We start from the raw sequence: 8696 nt of genomic DNA, 5'->3' as shown, positions 1-8696 counted from the left end.
TTGCTTGTGTTCACATCTTTTCTGTAACAACGTTGTCTGTTAATCCTAGTTGCTTCGATGTGATGATTGTGAATTGGAAGTTGTAACAATATATCAATATTATTAAAACTGTGTTTCACGCGATTTATTCCGAAAAGTGAATTCGCCGTGTGCTCGGCATTGATTCCAAAGATCAGGAGATTTTTCCCAAGTGTGATAAATCAGATAAAGAAATAGAAAGTGTTTCTTTGGGAGATAGGTAAAGAGACTTAAATTATTAACAGATAAAGAATACGGACAGTGAAAAGCATTGAAGTCGTAACACTTTGTATTCGTTGCCTGAAATTTTAACGTATCGGACATTACGCTAAGCGATAGTCCATTTTTCAATAATTAGCCAATATTAACTATCAGCCTAGCACCTGTAGCCGCTGTAGAAGGCAAGCATGGAAAGCGTTTCTACTTCGAAAAAGTAGTTTCAAAATAGAAGCAAAGTACATTTCGGTTTGCTAGGGGCAAGACTATAAAACCAGATAATTAAAGACACATTCTATCTGTAATTTATTTCTATTAGAGAAGTAAATCAACGACGTTTAGTTCACGAGAAAAGTAAACCGTATTGAACCATATCCTGGATACCTTTTTCTTCTAGTACGTCCTTGAGATTCATCGTTGTATGCTTCGTAATGAAATCTACCGCTGGAACTTAACAATAAAAAGACCACGTAAACACATCGAACTTTTAATACGACTATAAATGAAAAACAGCCAGGAGAACACCGGATTAAATACACTGTCAGCTTTGTTTTCATATTATGCCTTCAGTCTTACCTATTTCAAATAAAAATCTTTTATATTTCCATGTTCTGGCAAATATTTATTCTAAATGCATATTTACAAATTAAAACTGCAGTACCCGTTTGTCCTAACCATTTTTAATACTGAAAGGGTGAAATTATTAACAGTACTGGGGGTCACATACTTTAGTAAAAAGAGGCACCACACACCATATTCAGCTGTACTACACTGAGCTTTATACCACTGTCGCAATAATTTAACAAAAAAGAGCACAAGGATAAGTCTCACATAACTGACACTATTATGAACAAGCAGCATAAAATATTTACATGAAATATACATATAATCAACAACAAAATCTCATGAAGTAGGAGTTCCATAACCAAGAGGCAACTGCACTAATAACTTAATGGAATTAAATATCCAGAGTTATGCATAAAACATATTTAGACAGCAAATTTGCTATTCTGGTTAGGCCAAACAGTGCACTTCTTATCTCTGGAATAAGCTGTTTTGCAATTAGTATTAGCTGTGCTTCGAGAGTATCAAAAATGTTCTGCCTTTCTGTGATAGCAATCCTATTACACCAGAAACTTCTGGATTCAACAAGGATCCAGTGTCCACTTTTATTGCTATATCCTTCCCACAAATAATTTCTTTGAACTTCTGTGTAATCGATGACAGGGTGCTGTCAACAATGCTTTAATTACCTGCATGTGTCTCGAAAAGCTTGGAAAGCTGCAGCAGTTCTTGCATTGTTAACTGATGAAGAACGTGGCTATATCGTGACTGATTCTTTGTGGTCTTCTCTTTCTCACCTCTTCAAGTACGCTGCACACGCGAGCTCAGGAACTTTCAAAGCTTTCTAGCGTACCAGGTTTAACATGTTTGATGATAGAATTTTCTTTTGAAGTTCCACTTGCTTTTCTTATCTTTCATAATATTCCATTATTTTCAACAGTTGTTGTTTCACCAACTGGCCTTTTTCGCTATTGAACTTCTCTTCATCTTTTATATCAGTTTCTTCAGCCATTTCATTTGCCTCTTGCATGATAAACGCCATCATGTGCTTGATCTAGTTTTAAACGTCAGCGCAACATAAAGCCACGATTAATTTAAAATTTAGCGTACAGGCACACGAAAGGCCAAGATAGCCGTTAGTTTGAATTTCAGTCCTTCACCAGTGGCCAAGGGACACACCCCCGCCCTCCGCTTTCGTTTGAAGATCAGCTATTCCATGTCTTCCAAACTATGGGCCACAGCTCTACCTTCACAGGCCTGAAGCAATTCGCAAGTGATGTATCTGTTAGGTTGATCACGAGGCTTCTCTTCCTGCCAGTATACAGCGTCGATGGGTCTTTCTAGACCAGGGATCCCCAAACTATTTTGGACAAGTAACCCCTTTCCAAATTGAACTGTTACCTCAGACCCCCATGGCCAAATTACCTACTTTTAAGATCAACCCTCTTATTCATAATGGTCCGCTAACTTAAAACAGCTGCTACAGAGTGTTATTTTTCATTCTGACGTAGGTCAATAGAAGAAGACAGAGTGAGAATTAGCAATGCTTTAAGTTAGCAGACTATTATGAATAAGGGGGCCTATCTTTAGTTTTTTCCTATTGATACAAAATACCTTGGTATCAATTGGAAAACTTTGCACTTGGTTAACTGAGTAAAATTGACTTCATTTTCTCATCAAAATTTAACGAAATAAAAAGACATACAATTCAGTAAATATCAAGTTTAATTCATAATGATTATTATAAATTAAGTACTTAAAGAATCTTAAGTAGGTAGGGAATTATATTTAAAAAAGTATTAATTCGCAAAGAGAAAATAAAACATTCAGTGTGATGGATGAACCTGGTGACTATGTACCAATCTAGCTACATCCGTTTCAATATTGGTGAGTTGCAGCCTTAAATCTCCACGTTCGTTGAATTTCAAACTGTTTCTTTGTTTCGTCAAAATGTTTGTTACCACACTGAAGCTTTTTTCAACTAGGTATGATGAAGGAAAAGCGATAAGGTATTTTTCAGCAATGTTCCACAATGTAGGATACTGTGTTTCAATGTTGCGTTGCAAGCAGAACTTCCGATAGCCTTGGTTGAACTTCTGCTTAAGCTCTTCGTCTGTGCTGATGGTAATCAACTCTTCTTGCATTATCACATTGGCTTCTTCTATGGCTGTGGTATTGTACCGATTTATTATCCATTGAGGAATTTGTAAATGTAAAAGATCCTCAAACTTCTCCGTAAAATCCTTGTGTAATGCGTCCAAGTGAGTGACATATAATAAAATGTCATCACCTTGAAGCATTTCTGGTAATTTTGACAAATGCAGAAAATGCGAATATTCTTTTCTGCCTAAATTTTGTTTATAAGGGACTAGTTTACCCACGAATGCCGATATTATTGATTTTGTTTTAATCAAGTTAAGATCGTCACCCTGCAGTTGCAAATTCACTTTGTTGAACATTCCAAAGATATCAGTCAAGTAATAATATCTGTTTTACAATTGTTCAGATTTTCTTTCAAATTCGGATCTTTTTCTTGTAAAAACTCCAACACAGATTCAAAAATGGCTGAAAATCTTTCTAAGCAAGAGCCTCTTGATAGCCAGCGAACTTCAGTGTGCAGAAGTAATCGAGTAAAGACTTCGTCGTTTTCCTCACATAGCTGAGCAAATAACCGAAAGTTCAAAGAATTGCTTCGTATCTTGTTGATAGCATTTATTACATATTGTAAAGACTTATGCAATCAGCTTTTTTGCTACTAAATGGTGCCTGTGAATCACGCAGTGAATGACCAGTACATCAGGCAGTTGTCGCTTTAAGTGAGATATAAAACCACGATGACGACCAACCATAGACGGTGCACCACCAGTCGCAACAGAAACGATGTTCTTCCATGGAATAGCTTTGTCAGTAAAAAAATGTTCCATGGCCTGAAAAATCGATTCTCTTCTGGTATCGGTCTCTAAATATGTAGCAAAAAGCAGTTCTCGGCACATATTTTCATCTTTGATAAATCGAACATATCCTAACAACAGAGCTTCATTGCCGGGTAATGTAGACTCGTCCAACTGGAGAGAGAATCTATTGGTCTGTAAGAACTTGCATAAAATGTTTTCCACATCGCGTCCCATCTCGGCTATGCGTCTCTGAACGGTGTTATTGCTCAAAGGTATTCTCCTTAGAATATCATGTGCGGGTTTGTGCAATACATTGTTAAGGACCTCCGCAATGGCTGGTAAGATAAGCTGCTCTCCAATTGTGTGGGGTTTCCCCGACTTCGCTATTAGTAAAGATATATTATATGACGCTCGTAAACCATCATCGTCTTTAATAGATGATGACGCAAACATCGATCTTATGGATGGCCTTTTGGCTAGTTTTTCTTTAAGTGCTTGAAAAAATGACAAGGGCTTACTTTTTTTGTCAGCATGTACTCTTGATAAGTGGTCATTCATTTTTGAAGGCTTCATGGCATCGTTACTGAATACTTTTTCACATATGAGACACATCGGCAAGTGTTGATTTGATGGAGATGCAATAAATCTGAACTTCAAGTAGTCCAAACTGTATTGTCTGCATTTTTTTTCGTGTCCGCCATCATAAAACTCTCAGTAATCCTGCAAATAAAATGCTACCTAAACAAAAAAACCATAATAATAATAAACTGTTAAATTTGCACACTATCTTATTTTTTTCACACACAGGTAATGGATTCTTGTTAGGTGTTACTGACTTACTCATTGATAAACTTGGATACCTATATTAGGTAAGTAACTATAGTAGGTAATTAGGTATAGAAAATTCGTATTAGGTAAGTAGGTACCTATCAGCATAAGAACGAAAACCAAAGCAAACTGAACACTTCAAAGTTTAGGTACCTACCTACTTAACAACTTAAGTGTAAGTAATTTTTACAAATAGTTTTATACCTACCTATTTAAAATATGTTGTATGTTGTGTTTACCACTTTTTCAGTCACTTTACTTCACTTAATTTAGCTATGTAATAACTTTGTAATCTCTTGAAATAAATGAGTACTTAAATGAGCTATTATCGTTCAAGCTCCAACGAATTTCAAAACGCAAATGAACTTTCAACCTAAGTGCAAGTTCGTTAAATAGTAATATATCAGGAACATGTTTGGACTTGATCATGAATTCGTTCGTGTTAAATCGCGTAAGTGTCAAACAGAGAGCAAGTCAAAACACGCCTGAAAGATGTACACTCGAACTCATTATCTTGCACAAACTTGTCCACACAGACTTGCCGAGTTTTTCATCTTGTACGAACTTGAGACTTTTACATTACTGCAACAGTGCTATTTCCTACAAAAATATTAATTATTCTTAGTACACGTTACACAACATAAACAATACAGTACCTACCTATCTTGAAAGTTTTAAATAAGAACTTGTGTTAATTTAATAGGGGTCGATTTTTAGACCTCGTCGACCCCCAAAATCAGTTTTCGTTTATGTCGACCCCTAGGAAACCGATATCGACCCCAAGGGGTCGATATCGTTCACTTTGGGAATCCTGGTTCTAGACCAAGGCGACAAGAGACGCCATCGACGCTCCACTTGAAGTCAGTTTGTGGCCATCGTTAGTGAGTGAACTGCCGCCACTGTGCACGGGTAGGCAGGCTTGTTATGTCAATAGTGGCCATTGATTGCGCGACCCAGTATAATGCGATCAGTAATCAGTTTCCGCATGCTAATCGGTTATAATTTCGACGCGATGCAGCAGTGAGTGCACGGAACAGTGGGCGCGGTGATCGTATCATGTTTCTGGAATAGCAATCTAAACCGCTCCTGCCTGGGCCCGTCCCCTCAATTCTCATAAGTATTAGCATTTCAAGTATTTCTCTGCGCACTCTCTCTTAATTCGGGGGTTGGATCATTCATCGCAGTGTCTGTAATTTGTTCCCTTTTTAATTGTTATTGTGTCTTGTCCTGCAGCAAGACTAGTCCTCGATTGTTTCTTAGCTTAATTTGTGGGCAGTTGCCGTTGTTCACTTGTTACAGGCCACTCTCATTTAATGTATTCTTCTGAAACAATATATACGACGTATTACCAGACCTGTCAGTTTTTTCTTGGTCTGTGGTTTACCACTGTCGTTCCTTTTCATTATCTATTGAATACTGAAACCCTAGTTAGACGTGATGGAGTCTGATGGCGACTGTGGTCGGGACAACAGCAGGAATGCCGTCGATCTTTAGCATCGCCAGGTCACTAGGGGAACAAGGCAAACTGACAGCCAATTTAATCACTGCTGTCATCCGTTCGATTAGTCACATCATCTCATGTCATCTCGAGAAGCAAACACCAAAAAGATACTGATTAACATTTACGGCAACTTGAGTGAGTGGGCCTAATTTACGATACGAAACACGATACGCCCTCCCTCCCCCCCCCCCCCCCCACACACACACACAAAAAACGTTATAGTATCACCTTCCGGTCTGAGCTACACACTTCAGACTCTGCGGGTTTGACGCCTCAGCAGGCTGTCGGTGCCCTCGATGCCTCGCGTCGCTTGGACAGAGTTGGAATCACGACTCGTCTGGCCAAAATACGCGCCTCCAGTCAGTTACTCTCCAGCTTCTGTGTTAGTCACTGAAGACCTGCTGCTTTTTGTGCTGCTGTAAGCAATGGCCTTCCGTGTGGTACCTGAGTCTATGCCACACAGTTTGCTAGGCAATATTCGCTCGGCTGAGATGGATCTGCACTTGCTGTCAGTGACAATCCCCCTCCTTTAGTATCTTTGTACACTGACGTAAAAAAAGGCAACATCGAGTCGGAATTCTGCGCCAGTAGGATGCAAAAAAATGGTTCAAATGGCTCTCAGCACTATGGGACTTAACTGCTGAGGTCATCAGTCGCCTAGAACTTAGAACTAGTTAAACCTATCTAACCTAAGGACATCACACACATCCATGCCCGAGGCAGGATTCGAACCTGCGACCGTAGCGGTCGCGCGGTTCCAGACTGTAGCACCTAGAACCGCTCGGCCACTCCGGCCGGCAGTAGGATGCAAATCAGGTTTGTTTTAACCACACAATGTAGCGGTCGTGAGCGTTAGCTACCTTTGAGAGTAGTCGTAGTGAGGTGGTGTTGGTCAAGAACGCCTTTAAGGCGACAAAGGCGCCATTATCATCAGCTCACTGAGTTTGAACGTGGTCGCGTAATAGGACTATCAGAAGCTGGGCGTTCCTTCCGCGATATTGCAGAAACAGTAGGCAGGATTGTGGCCACTGTACCCAACTGCTGGCTGTAAGAAACACAGAAAGGTACAGTCACAGGAAGACCTGTCCTCGGACGGCCGCGTGGCACTACCGAGAGGGAAGCGTGGTATTCGGCGTGTGACTGTCGTGCATCGCACTGCTTCTTCAGCCGCTATTCGAGCAGCGGTCTGCACCACAGTGAGGCAATGAATTGTCATAAATCGGTTACTTCAAGGACAGCTCCGAGCGAGAGGCGCTTTAGCGAGCATTCCACTGACGCCAAACCACGGCCTTTCGGGACTTCAGCGGTGCCAAGGGAGGGCTCATTGGAGGACAGAGTGAGGTCTCTTGTGTTTTATGATGCCTCGGTGCCAGCGACGGCCCTGTCGGAAAGAGGCCAGGTGAGCACCTGCAGCCAACCTGTCAATGGCGTATTGACGATTTGGACCTACACCTGGAGGTATAGTCTGGGGTGCGATTTCATATGACTGCAGGAGCACTACCGTGGTTACCCTACGCATCCTGATTGGAAATTTGTACGTCAGTCTGGTAATTCGAGCTTGTTGTGTTGCCATTCATAAACAGCGTTCCAGGAAATATTTCCAACACGATAACGCTCGTGGTTATCCCGTGTACGCTCGATGCAAATTTGAATGACAGTTCGGCGTTTCAACCTGTTCTGCTGTCATTCATGAACAGCATTCCAGGAAGTGTTTTTCAATACGATAACAGTCACATACCGCTGCTGTAACCCAACATGCTCTACAGAGCGTCGACATATTGCGTTGCCCTGCTCAGTCACCAGATCTGTCTCTAATTAAGCACATATGGGACACCATCGGACGATAACTCTAGCGCCATCCACAACTAGCATTAACCGTTCCTGTATTGACTGACCAACTGCTACAGGCATGGAATTCCATCCCACAAACTGACATCCCACAATGTATCAACGATTTGATGCTTACATTCAACATTCTCGTGGTTACACCGGTTTGTAGTGTACCATCATTGCACATTTGCAATTGCTTTTTTCGCGCTTGCATATAGTCAAATGTATTCCCGATTTTTGACTACTTCACGTTAATTACACAGGCCAACGATGGAAAAACTTTTTTGCTGAAAATATCTTATTCTTATGCTTATTCTTATATTTTTTATTGTGGGAAATCCAAATATGATACTTAAAAAACTGTATCACCTACAATTTCTTCACATTTTACAATTAAATTTATTAAATTAAGTGATTTTTTAAAAGAATTTAACAGCTTTTATGTAGTTAAAATAATTTAAAAAGGAGGTGTAATGAATGTAGATGACGTTGGTAGCACTGCTGAAGAATATTTGCCGGCAAAAAAGGACGATTCTATTTTTGCGTTAACAGATGGTGTTTTGTTTACTGTCAGCCTAACCTCACTTTCCCGTTTCCTGTACACGTGCTGATTAAAAAACACCAAATAAACATTACAGACTTTGTGAAATAGGTTTGTCTATCATACTTTGGATCTAAACTTGGTGATCAAGACAAATCTTGGGCGCCGCATAAGGTATGTTATGTGTGTGTGTGTGTGTATGTGTGTTGAAGATCTGAGAAAATGGACCAAAAAACAGAAAAAAAGCCTTTAGATTTGCTGTTACTATGATATGGAGGGAGCCAAGAAATCATTCCGATGATTG

The 8696-nt window shown here is 40.0% G+C and overlaps 1 pseudogene; it reads right to left on the bottom strand.

Annotated features, from left to right (window-relative positions):
• Nucleotides 1-1192: 1192 nt before the first annotated feature.
• On the bottom strand, nucleotides 1193-1888 carry LOC124624182 (annotated as a pseudogene).
• Nucleotides 1889-8696: the final 6808 nt, after the last annotated feature.

Source organism: Schistocerca americana, chromosome 1 (assembly GCF_021461395.2).
Source record: "Schistocerca americana isolate TAMUIC-IGC-003095 chromosome 1, iqSchAmer2.1, whole genome shotgun sequence".
In the NCBI taxonomy this organism is placed as follows: domain Eukaryota; kingdom Metazoa; phylum Arthropoda; class Insecta; order Orthoptera; family Acrididae; genus Schistocerca; species Schistocerca americana.
This window is presented reverse-complemented; position numbering and strand designations above follow the sequence as displayed.